The 26,750-nt window shown below is 41.3% G+C and overlaps 1 long non-coding RNA gene and 1 other non-coding gene across 3 annotated transcripts in view; one reads left to right on the top strand and one right to left on the bottom strand.

The window, feature by feature from the left end:
• The window catches only part of LOC127492740 (uncharacterized), a 66,401-nt gene that overhangs the window by 15,382 nt on the left and 24,269 nt on the right, over nt 1–26,750 (top strand). For both annotated transcript variants that reach the window (XR_007922457.2, XR_007922455.2), the window contains exons 2-3: nt 14,255–14,379; nt 17,660–17,936. This is a non-coding gene — a long non-coding RNA (uncharacterized lncRNA). The remainder of the gene's footprint in view (nt 1–14,254; nt 14,380–17,659; nt 17,937–26,750) is intronic.
• On the bottom strand, nt 4,154–4,282 carry LOC127492881 (small nucleolar RNA SNORA3/SNORA45 family). Its single transcript, XR_007922710.2, has one exon. It is a non-coding gene; the product is annotated as a small nucleolar RNA SNORA3/SNORA45 family (small nucleolar RNA).

Consider the following 26,750-nt stretch of genomic DNA (forward strand, 5'->3'; position numbering starts at 1 on the left):
TAAAACCATCTTTAGGGATATCAAAGGGACTTAGAAATAACAAAGTATATTTCTTTCAAATAAATATGCCCTTTTTCAAGAGATTGTTGTGGCAGAGAAAACTATCTACAGAGTCCTAAAAATTGTCATTCAAGGCAAAGGAAAATAGAAAGGATCCTTAAAACTAAAAATCAATTCAAGAGATTCTAAAATTTAAAATATTTAACTAAATCAAACTAAATAACAGCAGAGCAAGCACACAGCTATTTAAAAAGCACATGTAAATTTGCAAGATACTTCTGTCTCCTACTTAAACAGCCAGTTAATCACTGTTTTCCAACTGACGTAACAAGAATGTACTTGCGTGTATTATTTACAAGACCAAATACATGATTAATAAAAAGACGCAGTTTAAAATACCCTCTTTTAATGTTTTTGTTATACAAGTGGACCCAGATTTGTGATTAAAACTCGTCAGAGCAGCATGTGAAAAAGTTCTATGAATCATTAGTGATTTCCTGCCTTGCCCCTTTCCAAAGTAACTCATCCTTTCTCCTAACTGAAAACACATAAAAAGTTGACAACTATAAAAAACCATGTAGAAAAAGGCAACTTGCTTTTTTAAAAAAATTATCTTAATCTCTAATAAAGGTCTTATTACCTAAATGCTCACATGTCACTTAAGTCCTTCCTGGAGGTACAAACGTGATTCATGATCTAACATGGAGATAGTTGTAGAAAGAGCCCCTTCTGTTTAATGAATGTGGAACCTTTTGCGGACCTTGGAAGTGCTGCTTTTGTTGGCATGCTGACTTTTTAAAGGTGAAATAGTCCCGGTAGCTTTAACTAAAGATTTGCGTGGGGAGAAAAAGAAGGACAGAAGTGTCTCCAGAGACTTCTTTGACCTACGGTGGCCCTACAGCTTGATTAAAGTCAAGGGTTGCTCAGTGAAAAAACAATTTTCAAATCTTCACATAGTGTTGAAAGACAGATCAATTTGCAAGTCTTCATATTCAGGAGTGCGTCCCAAACTAACATCCATCTTTTTGGCTTTTTTTTTCTTCTACAAACTCTGGGAATTGGATATTGAATTCATTTTCTGCCTCCATCCAGCCCTTTCTCGGCATACCCTTTATAAAGTGTAAACAGTACCGGTTTGGGGCAAAAGTATGAAGACAATGTCAGTCTTTGGCCTCCCTGAGCTTCCCTTTCAATATTTCCTTCTTTAACTTCACTCTTTTCCTCAAGGAATCTAGCACCCCACGCTAGGCCCAAATATGAATTATCTATTGCTGTTTAACAAATTACCCAAAAAGTTGGTAGCATAAAACGATAAGCATTTATTACCTCGCACAGTTTCTGTGGGCCAGGAATTTAGACAAGGCGGTTCTGCCTCAAGATTTCTCTTGTGGTTGAATGCGAGATGTCAGCTGAGATTGCTATCATCTGAAGACTTACTTCCCCCAGGCTGGAGAATCCATCTCCAGTATAGCTCATTTACCCAGCTAATTAGCACTGACTGTGGCCAGGAGGCCTCACTTCACCACAAGAGCTCTCCCTATGACCTCACAACATGGTTTCTCCCAAGTGCTCTGGGAGATCTCCCAGAATGCTATAGGGGAGAAAGGCAGAAGTCTCAATGCCCTTGGTGACCGGCTGCAGCGGTCGTTGTGGGGTGAATCAATGGCAAAAGGAAGACCTTTGTCTCTGTCTCTCTCTCTCATGGTCCACTCTGCCTGTCAAAAAAAAAAAAAAGAAAGAAAGAAAGAAAGAAAGAAAGAAAGAAAGAAAGAAAGAAAGCAAGCAAGCAAGCAAGCAATATGGTCGAGGAGAGAGTCATCTCCACAATGCCCTGTTGGTTTCACGGGTAAATTTATTCAACATTGAGTGTGACAAACAGGAAGCCATTATCACAGGGGCCATCTTGAAGGTTCCCAAAGAGGCCAGGGTAGGGAATGTCTGGCCTGTGAGCCAGACATATAAGCCCCAAGAAATAATTTGGTCTGGCCCTGCTAAGGCAACTGCAGGTAAGAATGGAAATTCAATAAATCTACAGCAGGTTAATTTTTACGTTGATAATTCTGTATGGCCGGTGAGTGATGTTATAAATATCCGAATGCCCCTTGGCAGAAAAAAGATTCCCTACCCCCCACTTAGACCCTAATGACCCCAGGCCTTCCACCTTGTCCAGCCTCCCTTTGTTTTGTCCTCTCTACGTGGTTTTCTCAACCAAAGCAAGTATCTTATGAGTTTACTCTGCTGGTTCCCTATTCTTTACTGCATGGCTTTGCTGATCTGATAGATTACGTTTTGCTTTTGTGTTCAGAAAATGCTGCAGAGAATGCTGCTATCACACATTCTCCTTCATCAGAAAATTTATGAGCCACAGTTTCAACTGAGCACTGACTGTAGTGGAGACAGCTCAGGTAGGGGAAATGCCATTACTACATACAGGTGAGGGGAGTGCCATTAAGTCCTGGAAACTCTCACCATGTGGGCCTGTACCTGTGTCAACAATTCCCTAGTCTGAGTTTGTAGGGACAATTTGGACAATGGGATGATTCCAGTCACAACATGTTTCTAATCCAGCTCTCTGATCAGTCCCTGTACATGTTTTGTGTATCCTCAGAGCCTAGCAGAGTAAGAATACAATAAACATGAGTTGAATGAAAGAATGGTCCAGACAGACTTGGTTTCTGAATAAACGATATTACTGATGTTGTTTCATAGAAACACAAGTGGTATAGCTTCAAGAAACAAGAGCAGAGGACAGGCAAAAGAAAAAAATATGTTCAAAACACATTGAATCAAAACAACACAGTTACTATTAGAAGAGAACAATTAGAAGTAGAGCTCTCTGAAATTAAAAGAAAGCCAGCAATGGGATGACTTCATTTGAGTTATGTCTTTGAGATGAAAAATAAAAGAATTACAAACAGTAATTACCAGAGAATGACAATAATAATTTCATTTCATAAGCATCTAACTTGGGCCATGTACTTCACTTACATTATCAATACCTCTTTCAACAACCCAACCCTACATTACGGATATGAGGTGCCTTATTCACTAAGGAGAAACAAGAATGAGGCAAATGGCTAAGAGTGAGAGATCTGGAATTCAAACCTAGGTTTGTCTAACTTCAAAGCACAAAATACTCCTCCAACACTACACTAACTGATTAAGTAGCCCTGTGGGGTACCCACAACCTGTATCAGAGTGCCTAGTTCAAGTCCCAGCTTGTGCACTTTCAATCCAGCTTCCTGCTAATGAACACCCTGGGAGACAACAGGTGATGATTCAAGTACTTGGGTCCCTGGCACTCATATGTGAGTCCCAGATGGAGTTCTGGGCTCATGGCTTCAGCCTGACCCAACTCTGGCTGTTGAAGAGAGGTAGGAAGTGCACCCAGAGATAGAAGGCCTCTCTACATCTATCTCTCTATTTCTCTGCCTTACAAATGAAAATAAATATTAGGGAACAACAAAAAAAAAACAGATTGACTGACCTCTTCAGCCCTCTGTCACGTGCCTTGGCTCCTATGTCCAGGCGTTGTCAGACTGGTTCAGGGCCACTGTGGACTTGCCCAATAGGCAGTGTGCCAGAGCCAGAAACTTGCATGGTTCATCCTCGACCATATTGCTTTCTTTCTTTCTTTCTTTCTTTCTTTCTTTCTTTCTTTCTTTCTTTCTTTTTTTTTTTTTTGACAGGCAGAGTGGACCATGAGAGAGAGAGACAGAGACAAAGGTCTTCCTTTTGCCATTGATTCACCCCACAACGACCGCTGCAGCCGGTGCACTGCAGCCAGTGCATTGCACTGATCCAAAGCCAGGAGCTAGGTGCTTCCTCCTGGTCTCCCTTACAGGTGCAGGGCCCAAGCACTTGGGCCCTCCACTGCACTCCCGGGCCATAGCAGAGAGCTGGCCTGGATGAGGGGCAACCGGGACAGAATCTGGCACCCCGACCAGGACTAGGACCCGGTGTGCTGGCGCCGCAGGTGGAGGATTAGCCTAGTGAGCCACGGCGCCAGCCTGCTTTCTTGAAAACTAGAAAAAATATGATTGGATTAAAACTCACCTTATTGCTGAAGTCTGTAAACTACAGTGCTGTGTAAAATTTGATTGGAGGAAGGAAGAGAAGGCTGAAATATTTACATTTCTTTTTTTTATCTGAAATATGTCACTACCTGGTGACTGGCTGTGCCACGAGGCCCGCAGCCAGTGAATAAGGTCAGCAGTTACTCTTCCAGAACTGTAGCACACTAAGGCAATAGCCAATATCCAGGTATGACTATAGTCTGGATTACATTTCTTTAAGAGCAATAAGCTACATTTACTTTTCTCTCCATTCGTGTATAGGTATATCCAAAGGGTCGAGCTTTCTGTATACCATCTTTTTTAAAGATTTGTTTATTTATTTGAAAGTCAGAGTAACGGAGAGGTAGAGGCAGAGAGAGAAAGAGGTCTTCCATCCACTGGTTCACTCCCCCAGATGGCTGCAATGGCCGGAGCTGCGCCAATCCAAAGGCGGGATCCAAGAGCTTCTTCCCAGTCTCCCACATGGGTGCAGGGGCCCAAGGACTTGAGCCATCTTCTACTGCCTTCCCAGGCCATAGCAGAGAGCTGGATCAGAAGAGGAGCAGCTGGAACTAGAAATGGCGCCCATATGGGATGTTGGCACTGCAGGCGGTGGCTTTACCTGCTATGTCACAGTGCCAGCTCCTTCTGGATACCATTTTTTACATTGTATAACAACATTCATCTCTATATGACAGGTCTAAGCTGCAATAAAAGATTTTAATGAGAAGTAGAAGAAAAGGAACTATACTCCAGGCTGACATGTGGCTACCAATCATACAACTCCAAGGGGGAAAAAGATCATCAACCAATATAGACTTAGATTTTAAGAATGCAGGAAACATAATGTACTGAACACTATCATTTGATTACTCAGTGTTGAATAACACTAAAATCCTGAAGAAAGGAAAAGGAGAAAAAAAACGAAGAAATCCTCTCCAAGTGGATTACCAATTTGTTTGCAAACTAATCCTCCAAGGCAATGAGGAAGAAAGAGTAGCATTTGATTTCCTAAAATTTCATAACAAACTTTTGAGTGTGTTTCAACTCTCTCCTATGCATGTTTTAAAACTCAAAGTATCTAAACTTTTAGTAACTTCTGCATTTCATCTTTGCCGTGGCATTGTGGAGGATGCAAGAAGACTAAAATTTGCCTCTTTCTTTGACAACAGCAGTTCTCAAATTTGAGCACACATCCAAATCATCTGGAGAGACTGTTAATTAAAATGCAAAGTGCTGTCCCTCCTCTGCCTGATTGAGGAGGTCTTAGTAGAAGCCTAAACAAAGTACAGCGCTAAGGGCTGACGTTGTGGTATGATGGGTAAAGCTTCCGCCTGTGGTGCCAGCATCCTAAATGTGCAACTGTTTGAATCCCTACTGTTCCACCTCAGATCTAGGTCCCTCAAATGCACCTGGGAAAGCAGCAGAAGATGGCCCAAGTGCTTGGGCCCCTGCACACACATGGGAGACCTGGAAGAAGCTCCTGGCTCCTGGCTCCTGGCTCCTGGCTCCTGGCTTGGGATTAAAAGGCAAGAGAGGGTAGAGGTTTGCCACAACAGTCAAAATACTACTTGGGACACCCGCATCCCATATTCCATATTGGAGTTCCTGGGTTCGAGTCTTGGCTCTGCTCTCTATTCCAAATTCCTGCTAATGCATACCTGTGGAGGTAGCAGGTGATGATTCAAGTAGTTGAATCCCTGCAAGTCACATGGGAGAGCCAGACTGAACACCTGAATAGTGGCTTCAGTCAGACCTAACCCCAGCTGTTGCAGGCATTTGGGGAGTGAACCAGAAGATGGGCGATTTCTTTCTCCTCCTCTCTTTCTGCCTTTTAAAATCAATAAATTTTAAAAATAAACAAAAGACAACAGTGTGCACATTTGACTGGCGCAGCAAGACTAGAAGGAGGAAGCCAGCTAGCTAGTAAATGCCACCATCCAGGCTTCAGGTAATAAAAGCCTGAGAGAAACGAAGGCAATGTAAATCACAGTGGAGAGACCACTGGAAGAGCTGGAGAACTTGATCTCCACCTGACACAGAAGGACAGGGGGGAAGTCAAGGTTGACTGAGGTTCTGAACCCTGTGCCTGGGAGGGAAACTGTAACAAAACATTTCACTCTGCTGGACCGTGCCCAGCAATTTCTGCTGACAATATAATATCAGAAGGTACTGACTTCCAGGGAGGAATGGGAGAGTCTATTTTGGCAAGTTTCAAACCTTCCCTAATCTTACAGGGTCAGGATTTCAAGGCTGAATCTCATTTGTGTCCAAACCTATTTAAACTCTTTAAGAAGTGATTTCCTGTTTTAGAGAGGAAAAAAAATGTATATTTTAAAAATTATTCAAAGGGCTTAAATACTTCTTAGACATCAAACAACTCAAGAAATAATATTTTGATGATTTAAGTAAAATTAATAAAAAACATATGGATTGAATTTCCTTTCAAATACACATCATGTTTAGAAAGTAAGGGTAAGGCTGCTTCAAAAATGAGTTTTCTCTTTTATCAAACCCAAAATGGCTGAAAACTCTTCAAACATTCAAAATCTAGCCAGACATATCTTACCCTGGTGGCTGTGCTATTGAATATCAGAATCTTTTGGGCTATTTTACCTTTTTAGTCAATGAATCATGACATTGGTTTCCAAAAGACATAATATTTATGGACTGTTTTGACATATATATCTGCAGAATAAAACCATGCAGTTGAATCAGTTGAATGCTCCTATGAGAGCTTCCATACACATCCGTGAGTGCCCATTCTGTCAGTAACCTATGATTATGATCATGGCTTTCACATTTGGCAAGACAGCCTGTTCTGAGTAAATCCTTCTCCCTGAAGAGCCATGGGACAGCTGACTAGCTTGTTAGCTGTGGTTCATTTGCACTACCCCAGCCTATACGCATACACACAGCAGCAGCAGCAGCAACAGAAAAATTGCTGGTGTTATGGTGCAGCAGGTTAAGCCACTGCTTGTGACAACTGTATCCCCTATCAGAGTGCTGGTTCAAGTCCTGGCTGCACTACTTCCAGTCCAGCTGCCTGCTAAAGCTCCTGGGAAAGCAGTGGAAGATGGCGCCCCTATCACACTCCTGGGAGAACCGAATGGAGTTCCTGGCACCAAGCTTCAGGCTGGCCCCAGCCATTGCAGCCATTTGGGGAATAAATCACCAGATGAAAGATGTCTTTCTCTCCCTCCCTCCCTCTCTTTGTCTCTCTCTTCCTCTCTGTCACCCTGTCTTTCAAATAAATAAATATACACGTTGTTTTTAATTGCATGGCTTTTGTGTCTTATTACCTTATACTTTCTGATTTGTTCTCCCTTTAGCACAAATTCCATTACATTCATCTTAGACCTTGGCCTTACCCAGATCCTATAACTTACCTTCCCTACTCCTAATCTCCCCTTCCTGATTCTTCTGTTGTACTCCCTCACAGCCCTGATCCTCATCTGCAAAAGTAGATAATGTTGGGTTATTCACAAGATAAACAAATCCATAATTTATCCATACCTGAGGAGAAGGAACCTTATGGGTCACTTAGTTCAGCCCCCTTGTTATCGGCCAAGTGAAGAGAACTCCCATTGGGACACAGCTGGTCAGTAGCCAAGCCAGGCTTAGAGTGCAAGTTTCCTGATTTCCTATCCAATTTTTTCCCATTACACCACACTATTTCTTGGACACCTGCTTTTTACAAGTGACTGCATGACTCCCAAGTGACTGTCCTTTTCTATAAAACAAAAAGGAACCATTTCGCTGACTTATTGTTCATCATTTTGCTCCCAACTTTCTGTAAAACTACTTCAGCAAAAATATTTATGGTCAGCCTTCCTAGAGGATACCATGGGCAAGGAAGATAGCATTGGTCAGAAGAGTACCTCCATGGTGTTTATATCATGGTTCATGATTTACTATTGCTGACTCAACCAGTGTCTGTAGCTAGGTCTCATCAACACAGTTTAGGGCAGTGGTTCACAAATTGGAGTGATTTTCAGTACCCAGAGAATATTTATCAAAATCTGAAGACATTTTTTGTTTCCACAACTGGGGATACTATTGGCAGCCAGTGGGTGGAGCTCAGAGATGCTGCTAAACCTCTTTAATGCATGACAAAGAATTATGTCCCCAAATAGCAAAGAGCCGAGCTTGTGGGTCCTGATGTAGTACATGAGCTGTTGTAGACATCAAACAAGAATTGTAGTATTGTCTTTAGAGTCAAGGGTAGCAGCCAGACCCTTTTGCATTGGAGCACTCTGTGTCACGCTCTGTACCAGGTACTACTGCCAGATTTTCAATCTGATCATCTTTCTGCCTGGATATTAGGAACAGAGAATACTGTAGCCCTGCAAAGTCCTAGACATAAAGAAAGATAGTCTTCAGCAAGATATGTTCCTGGGCATGCTACCTTACAGTCAGATAAAACACTGCACCCATTGGAGAGTATGAAGTGTCTTACCCATTCCTGGGATGAACAACAGCAATTTGGACCTGATAAAGAACTTTCAAAAGATGAATGCTGTGTCGGTGCCGTGAAGCCATCCAAGAATAACTAGACAGGCATCTGTAAAGAATACTTTGCAAAGTGAAAAATGGCCACATGGTTTCTTTTGTTGTTGTTGTTGTTGTTCTGCCAAGTGAAAAGCAAACTATGCTTTAAATATTTCAAGAAAGAAAAAGCTCCCTTTGATACCTCTCATTCCCTTTCACCAAAATGTCATCCTGTGAGGCTGGGTGCTATCCGGGATGTATCAAAAGCCTCTTTTATCAGTGTTATTTCTACTTTGAACACATTCCTTTAATTTAAGTCAGTATGACTGGTTTGTATTAAACTATTGGAAATGTTCTTGGGTTTCAGTCTGATAGTAAATCCATAAAAAAGCAAATGGCTTTTCCATTTCCGGGAAATCTAATTAAATGTTGTGAAAACAAATGTGCTCTGGTGTGGTATAGAATGGAATAATGTTGAAGAATAAATACTGGGTTTCTGTTATTCAGTAAGCTCTTTGAACTCTGGAGAATGTGAGAAAAATACCTTCCCAAGCTCGGGGACTGGAAACACAGAGATAAGAAATGACAAATGCTCCCTCAAAACTACTCCAGATTCTCCACACTCTAGAAACCTAAATCAAATTAAGGAAAACCTCCTCTTCTACAGGCTCAGGTAAAAGATCTGTCCAACCAGGGGCCATATTTTGTATCTGAGGGATTTTCTTTCCCCTGTAGGCCCTACCAGAATCCTCAAGTGAGAAAATGTGTGTGTGGGGGGGGGGGGGGTGTCTGGGGCTTTTATCTCCTGCACCCTTCCCCCATCACCACCACTTCACACTCAGTCCAACTTGGTATTGGTGGATCCCGCCACAAGATGGCGGTCATAGTTTATCTTTGTTTTCAGCATCTATTTTTGACAAGATATTTGTGAGGTTCACTGGCGGTGCCATTGGGGTGTCTTTGGAAATGTATATAGTGTTGTAGTGTCCCATCACCTTAGTGCCTTTCTTCCCAACCTACCTGTCATCTAAACAAAGCATGGGTACTTGCTATGTAAACACAGCCTCATGGCAAGGTCTCTCCTAACCAGAGTGCTGCTTATAAACCCATTCTATAACTGAAATTCAATGCCCATCAGTGACATTTATATTTTTACAGAAAATAATATCCCTGTGCCTTATGGCTCACAATTTACAAGCTATTGCACATGCTATTGTATTTCATGCTTTATCACGTTTCTGACACCCTTCCCCCACCTAGAGGGGCTTTACTGAGTGCACAGAGCTGGAAGGCAGGCATTTTGTGTCTTTCTGTGCTGGCTTGACCAGGAATCCTGGCCACCTCTTATCTGCTTTTTGGCCTATTTCACTAAGATTATGCTTTAAAAGATATATGATTACCTCTCCTGTCAACCTAAATCCCTGGGGAATTCATTCTCAGTAAATTTGAACCTCTCTCCCTGCTTTCCACTTGAAAAAGAAAATTAATTATCAGTGACTTTTGTACAAGTAAGTTGAGTTTTATAGTTTTCCCTAAAGATACCCAAACATCAGCCCTGTTCCTGAACAGAAGTAAGGCAATTACTAGCCTACTAATTCACTCAGGTCTCTATGGTTCTCCTTAAGAAAGTGCGGCGCTGGTGTGTTAAATCATGTCCCTGATTCAGCTGGCAAATAGAGATCTCAGATCTCCGACAAATAGAGATCTGGCAAATAGAGACCTCAGGAGTGTGGGCCTCTCCTCCTTGCCTAAGTAACATCCAAGTCACATCCTGTCTAGTCCTTTCTCATAATGCCACTTGGCTCTGCTGTGTCTGTGTGACTCTGTCTGTGTGTGTCTGAGTGTAGCTGCTTGAATGTGCACAGCAGGAGGTCATAGAAGTTGTCAAAGCGTTCTGATCTAGTTGAAGGAGGGCAGCATTGCAATTAAACACTAAAAGGCACTAAGTGTTGAAATACTAAATTACCTGAAAGAATCTTTGTTCGTAGTTCCCTGGTCTTCAGAATTAGTTCCATGAACAGTAATTTCTAACTTAAATTTGTAAAGAACCAAATTTACAGATAGAACAGTAAGCTGAAAAACAGCATCATTCAATAAATTGTATTTAACAATGGAGAAATGAAATTTCACGCTCTTTGCAAACTTTCTCCCTCTAAGATGATTGATAAGCAACCCCACAATCCAATATTCTTATGCATGCAATTTGTGTCATGTGACATCTATAACATTTTTACTGCACTTATTTTCTTTGCAAGTCTGCCTTCCCTCTCACCATTCCATGGGTATGAGAGCAGGGACTTGATATTGTACAACTACAAAGTCCCAACACCTAGCACAATGCTGTATAAAGCCATTGGGTGATAAATGCTTGTTGACTGAATTGAACAATTGACTCTGAAGTGCCAGTTCGTGTCCTGGCTGCTCCACTTCTGATCCAGCTTTCTGCTATGGCCTGGGAAAGCAGTGGAAGATGGCCCAAGTCCTTGGGTCTCTGTACCGGCTAAATTAAAAAATGAAAGTTTATAGACTGGGCAGTGATATCTTCAAACATTTTGAAACTCATTGGGGTGTTCAGCCTCACCACTTACACAGTGGTTAAGATACCAGCATCATGTATTGGAACACCTGGGTTTGATTCCTGGCTCTGGTTTCTGATTTTAGCAGATGCAGACTCTCAGGAAGTGATGAGGACTAAGTGTTTGGGTTCTTGCCACTCATGTGGGATTGAGATCCACCTCCCAGCTTCAGCCTCCCAGCCCTGGCCACTGTGGGCAGAGAGGGAACCAGAAAATGGGAGCACCTTTTCTCTCTCTCTCTCTCTCTCTCTCTCTCTCTCTCAAATAATAAAACTAAACAGATAAATAAAATAGAAACCAAATTTTCTGTGTAGAGTACCTTCTGTTGATAGTATGACTGAAAAAAAGATCATTAACTCTCTATATTAAATACAAACCAAAGCAATAATGAAATATTTTTCCACCATCAGATGACTTTAATAACTATTTAAATATTAAGTCTTGACAAATGGAAACAAGCATGCTCAAATAGTGTAAATTGATTTGACAATATTTACCAAAATCTAAAATGTAAAACTGTGAGATAGGCATTTGGCATGGTGTTACCCACTTGGGATGCCAGCATCACATGGTGGAGTACCTGGTTTCAGTCCCAGCTCCTCTGCTTCTGATCCAGTCTCCTGTTATTGTACATCCTGGCAGGCAGCAGATGATGGCTCAAGTATTTGTGTCCCTGTCACCCACATGTGACACTTAGATTGAGTTTCAGGGTTCTGGTTTTGGCCTGGCCCAGACCAAGACCAAGCTGTTTCAGGCATTTAGAGAGTGAACTAGAAGATGGAAGATCTCTATCTCTCTTTTTTTCTCTCTCAGCCTTTCAAATAAAATTAAAATGTATGTACAAATATGCAAACCCTTTGATCCACAATTCCTATTTGAGGAATCCACATGGGAGTAAACTCAACATGTGCATAAAAGTAGGAGGTTCAATAAAGCCTAGTTTTCCCACTCCTGGGAATTTATCTCAAGGAAATTAAATTAGCATATGAAAGAGTTATCTGTGCCCCCATGTTTATTGTAGCTCAATTCACAATAGCTAAGACAAGGAATTGACCCAAATGCCATCAACTGAAGACTGGATAAAGAAATTATGGAATATGTACACTATGGAATACTACACAGTGGTAAAAAAAAAATGTAATCTGGTAATTTACAACAAAATGGATGTATATGGAAAACATCATACTTAGTGAACTAAGTCCCAAAGGGACAAATACCACATGTTCTCCTTGACCTGTGATAACTAATAGAGCACCTAAAAGACAATCTGTAGAAGTGAAATTGATACTTTGAGAAGCAATAACTTGAACAGCCCTTGTCTTGACTGTTGAGGGATAGTTTTTTTTTACATATATACTATTTGTTGAACTATTTACTTAACATACAGTGTGTATAAAGTCAACTGAAAATAGATCTCAGTAAAAAATAAAAGTGGGAATAGAAGGAAGGAAGAAGAGGAGTGGGAGTATGGATGGGAGGGCGGGCACAGTGGGAAGAATCACACGTTCCTAAAGTTGTAATTATGAAGTGTATGAAGTTTGTAACTGTAAAGCTGTATAGTTCTGTATATATTCCTTTGGACTTACTTCTAAGGATACAGTTTAAAAACTTGCCATGGCACCCCAAATCCCTTTAGGCTGGATGGTAAAAATACCATCTTAGGTGTTAAAGTAATCTAATGGATAGGATTAAGTATCTGATAATAGTAACAGAATTTAAAATGAGTGGATGCTCTAACATGGGAAGCACAGCAAACTTATAGAATGACAATCACTTTAAATAGCACTCTGACCTCAGAATCAGTCCTTAAGGCATTCTAGTCTGGCTGAAAAGCCCATGAGAGCATTTCATGCATAGAAAGCCAAGACACTGTGGCAAAAAATGCCTTACATGAAGGACCTCTGTGGGTGAGGTCCCAGTGGAAAGAAGTGGTCATCAAAGAAGGAGGTATTTTTCTCTGAAGGGGGAGGGAACTTTGCTTATGGCCTTGTCTAAATACTGACAGAGTTTGTGGATTCAAAAAGCTTTCATAGCTTAGGCAGCTCATGTCAAGAGCCTCGGGTGATCACCAACGTCACACATAAGAGTGTTAATTGTTAAATTAACAACAGGAGTCACTGTGCACTAACTACCCCTGCAAGACTTCTGTCCTCAAAGAGTTGTATTATAATTATGTCTAAGTGCTTACAAAAGATGTGTCATTCTTGGGTGCTTCTTTAAAGTTAATTAAGTTTCTAAAATAAAAAAAAAGAAGTGAAATTAACTTCAAGATGCAATGACTTTGAACAGCCCTTGTCTCGACTGTTGAGGAACAGTTTTTTAGTTGTAGTTGTTTTCATGCAAATTGTTGGACTCTATTTAGTATAGAGTTGTTCTTCTGTGTATAAAGTTAATCAAAATTGGATCTAGGTGGAGAATAGGGATGGGAAAGGGAGGAGGAGGAAGGGTGGGAGAGTGGGTGAAAGGTCAGGTATGGTGGGAAGAATCATTAGATTCCTAAAGTTGTACTTATGAAATGCATGAAGTTTGTATTCCTTAAATAAAAGGTTTCTTTGAGGGGAAAATCAATTAAAAATAAAGCATGGTTTGTTATTGAACAAAATGGAGAAAACAAATGTCCATTAATAAAGAAATGGTAAATAAATGAGAATGCATGCATATTATGAATCATTGAGACAGCATTGTTTTAAATGAGGTAGACCTCTCACTCATTTCAAAAAGCTTCTGAGTCTCATTAAGTAGAAGAGCAAGTTGCAAGCTCCCCTTTTCTCTCTTTGGTGTGTGCATGCACACATCCATGTGTATATGTATGTGAAGTAGACTTACTGAAAAGAGCCTCGAACTGGACACAAAGGAAGGGGCATTATAGCAATTCAAACAATGTCAGGCCCAATATGTTATTCTTCTTTGCATTAAAGCATCCCACAAGGATCTGTTTACCAACTGCTTTATCTCCTATCATACTGTAGCCTCTTGCCTACTCAGTGGTTTAGCTGTCTTTCCATTTTGTTTAAAAAAAGTGGATGTACTTACATATGTTATAGTGAAATTCAATTGTCTTTTTTTCCTTGTCTTTGTCATTTACTTTTCTGTTTTTGTAAATAATTGATTGTGATCCTACTTTCTCCTTAGATTCATTCAGCCCATGACAGTGGCTGGGAATATTCAATATGGCTGAATAAGTGGATGGATAAATGAGCAAACACAGGCCCCCATTTTGTCTTAGCTGCCAGAATCTCCCCAGGTGTTAGCTGAAGGTAGGTTTTACACCTCAGCAAAGAGAATGAGAAGGAGGTCTTTGTATTCTAATAACAAATTATGAAAGACAGAAAATAATTTTAGCATGGGATTGTGTTGGTTACACACCTTCAGTAAAATATTCATTGAATGAATAATAAATCTCTGGTGCAAGAATTGATATGAAGGCAGTATTTAGAGAGGATAGGCCTTTGCTGAACCTTATAAACAATTATTTGAACAGTTCAGGAAGATACATAAGAGAAAGTTGAAAAACTACTAGCAATCCACCACTTTTACTCCCACCTTTCTTATTTTTTTTTACTTAACTAATGTGCAAATACATTCATGTTTTAGATTCAAAACATGGAGTTTTTTTTTAATCAACAAAAGCTAAACAGCTCTTACTGCTCCTATTCCCACTCTCTTTCCAGAGGAACCTTCCAGTTGGCTGGGCAGCTTTTCCAACACCCTTCCCTCTATGCATTTTACAGTTTTGTATGAACACACACTCATATTTTTGTTTTCATTGGCCTGATCTACAAGGGGAAGATGTCCCCAAGGAAATGACTAAGTGGAGATCCCACATCTGAACCTTATTGTTGGAAGATCACAGTTGGGCAACTAGTGTTGTTTAAGTAACTCCTGAAATTCGTATATCTAGGACTCATGCAAAATGAAGGTGAATGTATATATGATTTCCTTCTACCCTGTTGGAAAATTGGTATTGCTACCTTCATCCTTGGCCTTTTGCATGCTTAAAAAAGATTATTTCATGGTGGATAGAAATATGTAAGTGAAATAGAAATTGAGATTGATTGAGAGGCCTAGAGTTGGCAATAGAGGAAACAAAGAATAAGAGAAATTTGGAAGAAGGGAAATAGGAGCCCAGTTAGGCGACTAGTAACCAGGGGAAAGAAGTAGCAGCTGAGGGTTGATATATAAAACAGTAGGCAGAATATGATGGATATTTAGCAGGTAAGGCAAAGAGGACTTGGTGAAAAATGAGGTAGGGAAAGGATATGTTGAGGTTAAAGCCCAGAGTCCTTGGTGACCAAATGAATGGTGGTGACTTTCACCAAACACAGGGCACTGGTAGAGAAGCACTGGGGCTGGAAGACAGGCATTGGACCTCTTGACAGTCTTCAATATGTCATAATCGAATGGTCTATAAAATACCCAACTAGAGATGCTAAGTAGGAGCTCATAAGAGCCGTGTAGGCTGGAAATACAAGCACAGGCATCACTGATGTTTAGACATGTGGCTGATGTCAAGTGGAACAGACAGGTGCCAAATAGAAACAGAAATGAGTGGTGGTCAATGACAAAATTACCCAGTTAGAACAGGACCAGATCTGGTAACCACAAAGTCCATGGAGACAAGGCCCAGCTGCCCTCTAGTGGAATTCAAGCCATTTGAACAGCCACAATCAGAAAGACATAGAGCTGATTTTCAGGTTTTTGAGCAGGAACACTGCAGGCTCACAGAGGAGGAAACATTACCTCTAGGCAGGACACTTACCTCCCTCCAGAAGGCTCTCAATAAAATGAGGTGTCTCTAATAATGGATTTTTTTCAAAATACAGCTAATTATTATTAGTCATTTTGAAATATACATCCACAATCCCTTTTCTATAATTCAAACTTCTAAAACTTTCCAAAAAAAAAAAAAAACCCACAAAATTCTTTTCTTCCTAAACCCAGTTAATGGGAAAACTTTACTTGACATGAACTCATTTGGAGGCAAAATCTGACCTGAGTTTCCATGATGCTCTTGTATTCTTCATGTATCCCCCTAACTGGGAACACCACACATTTCATTACAAAAACTTGACTGACCAGATGAAGGTGTTATACAATATGATAGATGTACTTATTGCATTTTTAAAACTCTAAAGTCTCTTACAAATATCTCAAATCTAACAATGCTAAGTCTCAAGTGTATGAGGTTTTCAGCTCAAAAACTGGGCAGATAATCAGCAGCAGAATATACCCTATCATTTTAATTTTTAATCATAAGAATGTTCAAAAAGGGAACATATCCCTGCATCATGTAAACAAATGAACAACATTCAGACTCCAGTAATCTAAAACTGAACAGCACAGCAATAAGGAAATCTCAGCATACAGCATAAGCAGATTCTAAGCAGAAGCCGTTCAATGAACAGCCACTGCCCTGATGTGTGTGTGTGTGTGTGTGTTTTATGTGTGTTTGCATGTACACACCTGCATGTACATCATGCCTATGAATCAGGAGACACAGACTGTAGGTGCCTCCACTCTCCCGGAGCTACAAGCAAAGGCAGGGGCTCTCCCTGCTGTGGTGCCTCCAGGAAGCACACAATGCAGTGGACTTAGTAAGACCTGAAATCCTGTATCTACTTCTCTTCTTCACACATATCTTAAAAAATTGGGATCATAAAATCGAAATGAAGATTCTATATAATATTTTTCCCTTTAAAAAGTACATATAAATAGTAATAAGCATTTTCCACTAAAACCATGCCAAGAACAAAATACTCTGTGCTCTGAAAGGGCCCTCACTACTTATTATGGAAAAAATCTATGATAGTCTCATTCCTTGTGCTCTTCCGATAGTTTCATGGCCCAAGGCCAGAAGCAAGTCAAGACAGAAATAGTGTCAAAAATTTTTATTTTATCTATGTCTTCTAAAAGCAGAAAAAAGTGCAGGATTCTTTCTCACAAAAAGTAATTTTTTAATATAATTTAGAATTAGAGACTTTTATGTGATGTTGATTCATTAATTAACCACATACTTATTGTGCAGCTACCTAGGCACTAAGCATTGTCTTCAATAGGATGCAACGCAAAGTCCTCCTAAGTTGTGTGGAGAGTGAAGAAGCCAGATGGCATTACCCCCACCTTACAGCTACAGAAATAAGATTGAGAAGGATCTATATGTCCATATAAAGGAAGTAGGAGTGTATGTTGCCTCCAAGCCCTGTGCTCTAAGTCTGTATCTACTAACCCATGGTGCTCACAGCAATGCACTCCCAAAGGCCAAAGCAGACATCAGAGAAGGCCCAGAAAAGTTGCAAATACGAGCAAATGAGAAAGTCCCAGAACCAGCCAGAACACACACAGCCATGTTCCAGAGTGAAAGGAACAACACGATGGACCCAAACAAAGAAGCCAAAGGGGAGGGTTTGGGGGAAGGATTGTGATCCCATAGCCAGACACACCAAATCCAAATCTGGATTATTTTTAAATCCGCTCCTAGGATGGAGAGGGTGGTAATATTCATTTGTGGTGAGTATATTTATTATGATTTTCCTCCAGGGTTTGCCTTAAGATGAACATTTGAGAAGAGTCTTCTACTGAAAAATAGGAAGTAATCCCAAGAACAACACACCTTGATTTTTCACAGAGTCCCTTTTTCCTTGCCAAGAATCTCAGAGCACTTTGGAGGGCACCCGATTTCCAACGAGTAGTAGCTGGATAGGAGGCGCTTCCAGAGCCTCTTGGAATTTCCTGAAGGAAGATAAAGGCGGCGAAGGGGTCATCAAAGGCCAGACACACTGTGTAAAGTCTGTATTCCTGCATATTTTGCAGACAGGTATGGGAAGAGCTAGAGATGTTACAGTTCTGTAAGCTTTTGGCTCCCAGGGGATTGTGATGGGCCAAAAATTCAGGTAAACAAAATACCAGCTGAAAACTCCTCTACAAGAATGCTTTGGAATATCACACCTGGATTTTGGCTCCATGCCACCACAAACAGAGTATGTGGGCTTACTGGCATTGAAACAAGAATATCCGTGGGAGAAATCAGGGGAGTCGATGGCTTAGGGGCCTGATAATGGGCTATGTTTTGCCTCTTATCTTCTGGCTCATAGTCAGCCCAGGTGGAAAGTGACTAAAAATGGCTACCTCACTGTGGCCTCTGGGCTTGGTCCTTTCTACCTGGTAAACAAGGATCTACCTCCATCAAACAAAAGACCCAAAAGAGAAACTTGGAGCAACTGTCTAACAGATCTGCCAAGAACTCAATGGGCCATAAAAGAAAAGAAAAGAAAATAGTAATAGTAATAGTAATAAACCAAGAGAAAAAAGAAAGAAAAACTGGGGAGGTGGGGGATAGTGGGGGATTAGGCCTCCTTGCCTTAACAGGTGGCTGGGAGCTGGCACAAAAGCTGCTCTTGGGGAAAGCCCGTGTGGGTCTTGAAGAAGGGCTTTTGTAAGGAAGCAGTCAGTCGGGGCCTGAGAAAGCCAGTTACTCAGTTACAACACAGAGGGCAGTCTCAGCCTCATGTCACTCTCAGACAGGAGAGGACACAGTGCTAGCGTTAATTGAATACCTCACCAGTGCATTAATGGTGGACGTCCTCTCATCACATGTCCATTAACCTGTCCTTCGTTTCCAGCCTCCGGGGCCACAACCCGCTTTTCAGATCAGCATTTCTCAGCCTCCATGCTGTTGCTGTTTTGAACAGGATGATTCTTGGTGGCTGCACTGTGCGCTGTTGGACAGCATGCCTGGCCTACCCACTAGATGAGAGTAGCAACCTCCATCTCCCCAGACCTCAGAACAACCCAAAATATCTCCAGAAATTGCCAAATAGCCCTGAGGGACAAAAGCACCCCCAGTTAAGCATCGCTGTCTGAGGAGAGACCAACTGGGATGCTTGAAAGAGCATGAACCCTGAGGCCAGCAGTGGCCTGTGTTTGGTGAAAGTTACCACCATTCATTTGGTCACCCAGGACTCTGGGCTTTAACCTCGACATATCCTTTCCCTACCTGAGGCCAGCAGACCTGGGTGTAGGTCCTAATCTCATCTCCTGTCTTCACAACTTGGGAAGTTATTGGCCACTGAGCCTCAGTGTCCTTGTGTGTGCCCTAGGATTAGAGGAGAAACATCTTGGCACATGGAGGGTATCCAATTTCCAGTGTCCTTCTCTCCTGCTCTCCACAACCGTCTCAGCTTGGAGACCGTTTCACATCATTCTCTATCATTTTATTATTCTCTCTCCCACTCCTACTCTTCATCAAATTCCTGAATTCTTCTCTGATATGTCCTTATGGCATAAACTCTGAATTGAAATCAAAGGAGGTGGGCTTATGCCTCAACTTTGTGCTTACTTGCTACATGAACTTGAACGAGTTATTTAATTTTTTTTGATTCTCGTTAAATCAGTGTCACTATCTTGGTATCCACAAAATTGTATGCTTAGATGCCTGACCTGGCCCACTGTTCTTTGTGAGCCATGGGCCATATGGGATTGCAGACTCATTTTTCTTCACTCAACCAAGTTGGTATCTTACTAAAGTGATTCTCAAGCATGCCTGTGCATTAAGACGCTTTATGAAGAGCTTCAAAACAAAACACAGAGGCTCAAGGCATCACCAGCGAGTGGGAGGTCCAGCGTGGGGCTCAAGCAGCTGTCTTTTTTTTTTTTTTTTTAACTTCTTAGCTGATGCTTATACAGGATTGGGATTGAGATCTACAGTCCCAGACTCTCCAATCTTTAGTGCACCTGCTCACTGTCTCTAACTCATGACTAACTGAGCTCCCTCCCACATCCAAAGCAGTGGCCAAATTATTGCCTCTACTTGGATTGCTCCTCCAGATTTTCTCAGCCAGTCCATGGTTTTTGTTTTTGTTTTTTGTTTTTTTCCTTTTTCAAAATTAACTCCTCTTAGCAAGCCTTCCCACTTTCCTCTGGTACTAGGATTTGCTCATCCAAGAAAATTCTTAGGACATGTATGATACATTGTACTTAGAAATCAAAATTTATTTTAAAAAAATCAGCAATTATACAGTATTATACTTGGGATAAAAATCTGGAAGAACTTCTTCCAACATCATCACAAATCAGAACATTATTTTTTTTTAACTCTTCACTTTCAAGTACTGTCAAAGACAGTGTCTGAGCCATGTAAGAAGGACCATGTTATGACAATAAGTCTGATCTGATTTCATCATCATTAAAAAAAATCATCTATTATTTTTCACTTTATGTTTCTGTGTGGGAGCAAACTGTTGAAATCCTTACTTAATGTATACTAAGCTGATCTTCTGTATATTAAGATAATCGAAAATGAATCTTGATGTGAATGGAAGGGGAGAGGGAGTGGGAAAGGGGAGGGTTGTGGGTGGGAGGGACGGTATGGGGGGGAAGCCATTGTAATCCATTATTCGTACTTTGGAAACTTATATTCATTAAATAAATAAAAAAATAAAAAGAAAAAAAAAGAAAAAAAAAAAAGAAGGACCATGTTAGGCTGGCGCCATGGCTCACTAGGTTAAGTCTCTGACATTCTTACTAATCTTACTATAATACTCCTCAATCTAAACTATGCATTGAAATCATGTGGTGTGGCCGGCGCCATGGCTCACTTGGTTAATCCTCCGCCTGCGGCGCCGGCATCCCATATGATCACTGGGTTCTAGTCCCGGTTGCTCCTCTTCCAGTCCCACTCTCTGCTGTGGCCTGGGAGGCAGTGGAGGATGGCCCAAGTGCTTGGGCCCCTGTACCCACATGGGAGACTAGGAGGAGGCACCTGGCTCCTGGCTTTGGATGGATGTAACTCCTGCCGTTGTGGCCATTGGAAGGAAGGAAGACCTCTCTCTCTTTCTCTCTCTCTCACTGTCTGTAACTCTGTCAAATATAAATATATATATATGTGTGTGTGTGTGTGTGTGTGTGTGTATATAAGGACCATGTTATTAAAGTCACCAAAACAAAAATTCTACAGTTCATCTTCACCAATACACCTTGCTCACCACTTGGCTCTAATTATCTTTTAGACTCTTCCAAATATCAAATCCCCCATTAAAGGATGATTTATTATTCTGGACAATATTCAAAAATTGTACCACATGCTCTAAACACAATTTCAAAATGGTTTTGAGCAACAGCAATATTATTAGAATAAGTATGTTAGTTTTCAAAGTTGATTACTTGGGTGGAAACATTCATTTAAATAAACAAATTATGACACATTTGCTTTGTAAAAAGTTCTCACTATGAGTCACAACATCTTAACACTTTTAAGTTTAATTACTATTACCAGTTTGAAAGCTGTTTGATTCGCGCTGAGGTTCTCAATGAGGAGACATTTGGCAATGTCTGGAAACACTCTCATTATTACAACGTGGAGGGTGTGGGGTGCTTCTGACATCAAGAGAGTCCAGGATGTTACCAGTCAACATCCTCCAGCGCACAAGACAGCCTCCCTCACTTTTCCCAAGCAAGAATGGCTCAGCCAAAAATGCAATAGTGCCACTGCGGAAAACACGGCATTAGATGTCTCCATGGTTCTGGGACGCTTTCTTATATATTTTGATCCACCTCTCTGTCTTAAGTTGAAATTTATTCTTCATCATATGTGATATAGGCAACAGGAGAAGTACTATGTAACTCCCTAGGATTTTTCCCCCTGGTGATTGGACATTCCTATTAATCAGGAGTCATTTCCTCAAGAAAGTGTGACTGACAACAGTATGATATTGTGATTGGGGGTGTGGACTCCGGAGCCAGCCTGCCTGGGTAGAAATCTCAGCTCTGTCATTTACTAGCTATATGACTTGGGGCGATTTACTTAGCTTCCTTATACTCTCATTTCTTCATCTGCAAAATGAGAATAAAACTCTCTCTCTTCTCATATCATTTTTGTGAAGGTAAAATAAATTTTTAAGTATTTAGTGTCTGGCATGTAAGAGGTGCTCAATAACTTAGCTATCAATATTATATTTATTACTATTATTATTAAGTAAACATCACTGCAAAAATTACAATGCTAAACATTTTCAGAGTGTAAACCAAAGTAAAGTGATTAGCATTGGCAGGGCATTATAGCAATGGCCCTCAGTCTGTGGACATTAGAATCACTCAGTGCAGGGTTAACGTTGTGGTGCCGTGAGTTAAGCTAGCATCCCACATAATTCCAGGCTTCTCCATGTCCCATCTAGCACCTGCTAATGTACCTGGGGGAAAGCAGCAGAAGATGGCCCAAGTGCCTGGGCCCCTGCCACCCTCGCGGAGACCTGGGTGGAGTTCCTTAGCTCCTGGCTTCAGCCTGGCCCAGCCACAGCCATTGCAGCCATTCAGGGAGTGAAGAAGCAGATAGGAGATCTCTCTCTCTCTCTCTCTCTCTCTCTCTCTTTCTCTCAGTAAACAAGCAGGGGATAGAAGATCTCTCTATATATCTCTATCCCTCTCTCCCTCCCTCTCTCTGTTATTCTGCCTCTCAAATAAAATAAATAAATCTTTTTAAAAAAGAATCACACAGGGAGTTTTCAAAAACATGAACAAACACCATCCAAGCTACACTTTAGACTAATTACATCAGATTTCCCTGGGAGGGGACCCAGGTATTTCTACTGTCTTCAAACCCACCACATGAATTTTTTTATATTTGACAGACAGAGTTAGACAGTGAGAGAGAGACAGAGAGAAAGGTCTTCCTTCCGTTGGTTCACCCCCCAAATGGCCGCTACGGCCGGCGCGCTGTGCTGATCTGAAGCCAGGAGCCAGGTGCTTCCTCCTGGTCTCCCATGGGGTGCAGGGCCCAAGCACTTGGGCCATCCTCCACTGCCTTCCGGGCCACAGCAGAGAGTTGGACCGGAAGAGGAATAACCGGGACTAGAACTTGGTGCCCATATGGGATGCTGGTGCCACAGGCGGAGGATTAACCAAGTGAGCCATGGCGCCGGCCACACCACATGATTTCAATGCATAGTTTAGATTGAGGAGTATTATAGTAAGATTAGTAAGAATGTCAGATAAGAAGGGGGCATATTAAGAAAAGAAACAAATGCTTGTGAAGGAAGTAAAAGAAGAAGAATCTTTGAATTAATGAATAAGTTTAGATTAAGAAATAAGAATACAAAAGTTCCTACTTTTTTAAAGAATTTACAACCCCTTTACCAATATAATATACAAAGTACCATGGGAACAGGGAGGAAAAGGCCAGGGTCAGCTTGTGGTAGTAGCGTGGACCACTGCCAGGCCAACACCCAATATGGGTGAGAGTTTGAGTCCCAGCTGCTCCACTTGTGATCCATCTCCCTGCTAATGACCCTGGGAAAACAATAGAAGATGACCCACATGTTTGGGCCCCTATACCCACGTGGGAGACCCAGAAGAAGTTCCTGGCTCCTGGCTTTGGCCTGGCCCAGCCATGGCTGTTGTGGCCATTTGGGGAGTGAACCAGCAAATGGAAGATATCTCTCTGTCTCTCCCTCTCTCTGTAACTCTTTAAAATACATAAATAAATAAATTGTTAGAAAAAAAAAAGTAGCGACAATGCCAAAAATCCCAACAGAAATCTGAATACTATAGACGTGTATGTTGATGTCTTTCTTTTTTTTTTTTTTTTTCTTTAATTTTGCCTTCCACTCAAACTTCAAAGCTAACCACTAAAACAAGTGTTTCCACATACTGGAAGAAGTTTTCAGTATGTACATTTGCCTCTCCAAAGGCCTATTAAACAGATCAAATCCTAACTGCAAGAGCAAAGCTACCGCCACTCACTCCGACCCGGCATAAGCCTCAATATCTTGTTTTATTTTTCTTTGTGCATCCTATTATGGACCTGTATAACAATGCAAGACCACCACACAGGGCGGAGAGGAGCTTCAATTGTAACAGCTGTGGTCTCAATGCAGGAACCTCAGCCCACTGTGAAATTCTCCATAGCTCTGGATCACAATTAGAGCAACACCTGTGCAAAACAGGTTTTTTCTGATCCCCTAGAAAGCCCTCTATTTTATGCAAGCCCAAATTGTGTTTGTTGTTCTTAAGCCATTTCTCTGCCTCGGAATTTGGACAATCACTCAACTGCTCCATTTCATCCCTCTAAAGCAATCCAGAGAGTTCATGGGAGATACATCAATGAGTCAGTTCATTCCTGCCTCACCCGACCCTTCCCTGTGTGACTCCCTGGGCAAGATAACTTTTACAGGATGAAAAAGAATATCCTTGGTCTCTGCTGCATAAAGGCTTTTTATGAAGTCAAATCTTCCATGGTGTTGATGGCACAGGGGAAAACTGGGTGGGGGAGGATGTGATTCCTCCATTTCTGCAGGACCTAGTCCACGAGTGAAAGAGGCAGAACTGCATGCCCCAAAGGAAATGGTTACCAAATTGAGGCGATCAGTTACGCTAAAAAATTTCTGTGGTTTCTGTTTGAAAAGGGTCAGAAGAAAGTCATTCTTGGACACTACTGAAAACGTGATTAAGACAACTCTTCAGAGGCCCACAATAGGGACAGGAAATGTCAGAATCAAATTTTCAGGCTCAATTATTCATCTAATAAATAAATTTTGAAGATGGGTTTGTCTTATGAAAGTTGAGAAGTACAGTGTTTAGCAATTATGCAAACCCTGAAGACTTGGCTCCTTGAAACCATTTCTGTTGGTCTTGGAATGTTCTCTGCATCCAAGTAGCTGACAAAGTTTTTTATTATTATTATTATTAATAACACAAGACTTTAAGAAAGGTATGAGATCTTTGAGTGAGTAAAGAGACTCTGGCTTAATTCCATTTTTCCAGTCTTACTACGGACCCATGGCTGCTGATTTTCTACTTAAGTTTTGCGCTTGTGTCTTTTCTACTACTAATAATTCATCATTCAATTCAGGATGAATTTGAAATCTGGATATTGAATCTGTTAAGAAGTCTTACAGAAATATTTGCACAAAGGAAAATCAGTTGAAATCTTAGTAGGTGATAATTGTAATAAGTGTCCTCCTGGTATGCCTGGCCCCTGGAGGTGTAGCTACCCAATAGCTCTGTGCTGTTTCACATCCATCGCAATGTATTACAGTATGCATGCATCCTATGGAAACTTATAATCAGGTTTCTTTTGCTCTCATGGTCCTCATTGTTCAATGATCTAACACGATGATATGTGAAGCCTTGAAAAAAACACCTGCCCTCCAGGGGCTTACATTTTTAGTCAGTAGAACATGCTGGCAGTAGCTGACAATAAGTGGATTTAAATAAATTGCTTACTACGTGCTTAGTATCGTGCTAGATATCCACAGAGGTTTCAAAGGTATAAAACATGCGTCATCCTCACAGATGACACAATGGAGTTTCAGAGACAAGACAAATGCTTGGGGCTGGCACTGTGGCATAGCGGGTAAAGCCACTGCCTGCAGTGCCAGCATTCCATATGTGTGCATGTTTGAGTCCTGGCTGCTCCACTTCCGATCCAGCTCTTTGCTATGGCCTGGGAAAGCAGTAGAAGATGGCCCAAGTCCTTGGGCCCCTGTACCTGTGTGGGAGACCTGGAAGAAGCTCCTGGCTCCTGGCTTTAGATTAGAGCAGCTCCAGCCATTGGGGCCATCCAGGAAGTGAACCAGCAGATGGGAGATCTCTCTCTCTCTCTCTCTCTCTCTCTCTCTCTCAATATGCCTCTGACTCTCTGTAACTCTACCTTCCAAATAAATAAATAAATATTTATAAAATAAAATAACAAACAAAAGAGAAATGCTAGCAAGGAGATCCACAGAGATCAGAAGGATCAGAGAAAAGTTGAAGAGGAGGTACGCCTTTAGCAAGACTTTGGAGAATTGATAACATTTGGGTGGAAGGAAGGTATTTAAGTAGAAGGCTAAGGTAACCAAAGATATGAAGGCAAAAATGAGTATGGCAGACATGTGGGACTCCAAGGAGATGCCCCCTCTTCAATTTTCTTTTGGTCATATTAGATCTATCTGATGGGCACAAGATCCAAATTGAGAGAATTGTGGTTCATCAGTGTGGACTCCCTACGGAAACAGAAAGACAAGGGAGCCTTTGAGTGAGGGAATATTGATAGTTCAGAGGACTGAAATGTCTGTGTCTGTCTGGAAGGGAAAAAATAGAAGAATCATGATTATAAAGCAGTGTATAATGAGCTACCATGGGAACATATAGTCCAGGAGCCAGGAAGATTCCCAGGAAGACATGTCTCCTTTCATTCAGCAAGGTGTTCACACACACACACACACACACACACCCCCATCACGTGGACCTGGTTAAATTTGATTGCCAATTATACAGAGTGTAAGAGTGAAGAATACTCCAGATGATATCTAAGTTTCTCAATATTCAATCTGGTCCTGTACACTCCCTTCCATATGCTTCCATCATTGTATACTAAGCCCATTCATTGGCTTCCACCAAAATCCATTCATGCTTAAACACTTCTTGAATTCAGTACTTTGGTTATAAATTGGGACACGTCATGCATACAAGTTGCATTTTAGAATACATGACCTTCCATCATTCAGGTAGATCCACCAGCTCTTGTCTCTCCTTTCCTTTTTTCCAAGAACGAACACATTCTTTGCTTGTCCAGCACAAAATAATTCCATCCACATCCTTGAACTCTGATTCTGTACCTCCAAGCACTTATCTGAACAGATCATTCACCATCTAT

This window comes from Oryctolagus cuniculus, chromosome 14 (assembly GCF_964237555.1).
Source record: "Oryctolagus cuniculus chromosome 14, mOryCun1.1, whole genome shotgun sequence".
NCBI lineage: Eukaryota > Metazoa > Chordata > Mammalia > Lagomorpha > Leporidae > Oryctolagus > Oryctolagus cuniculus.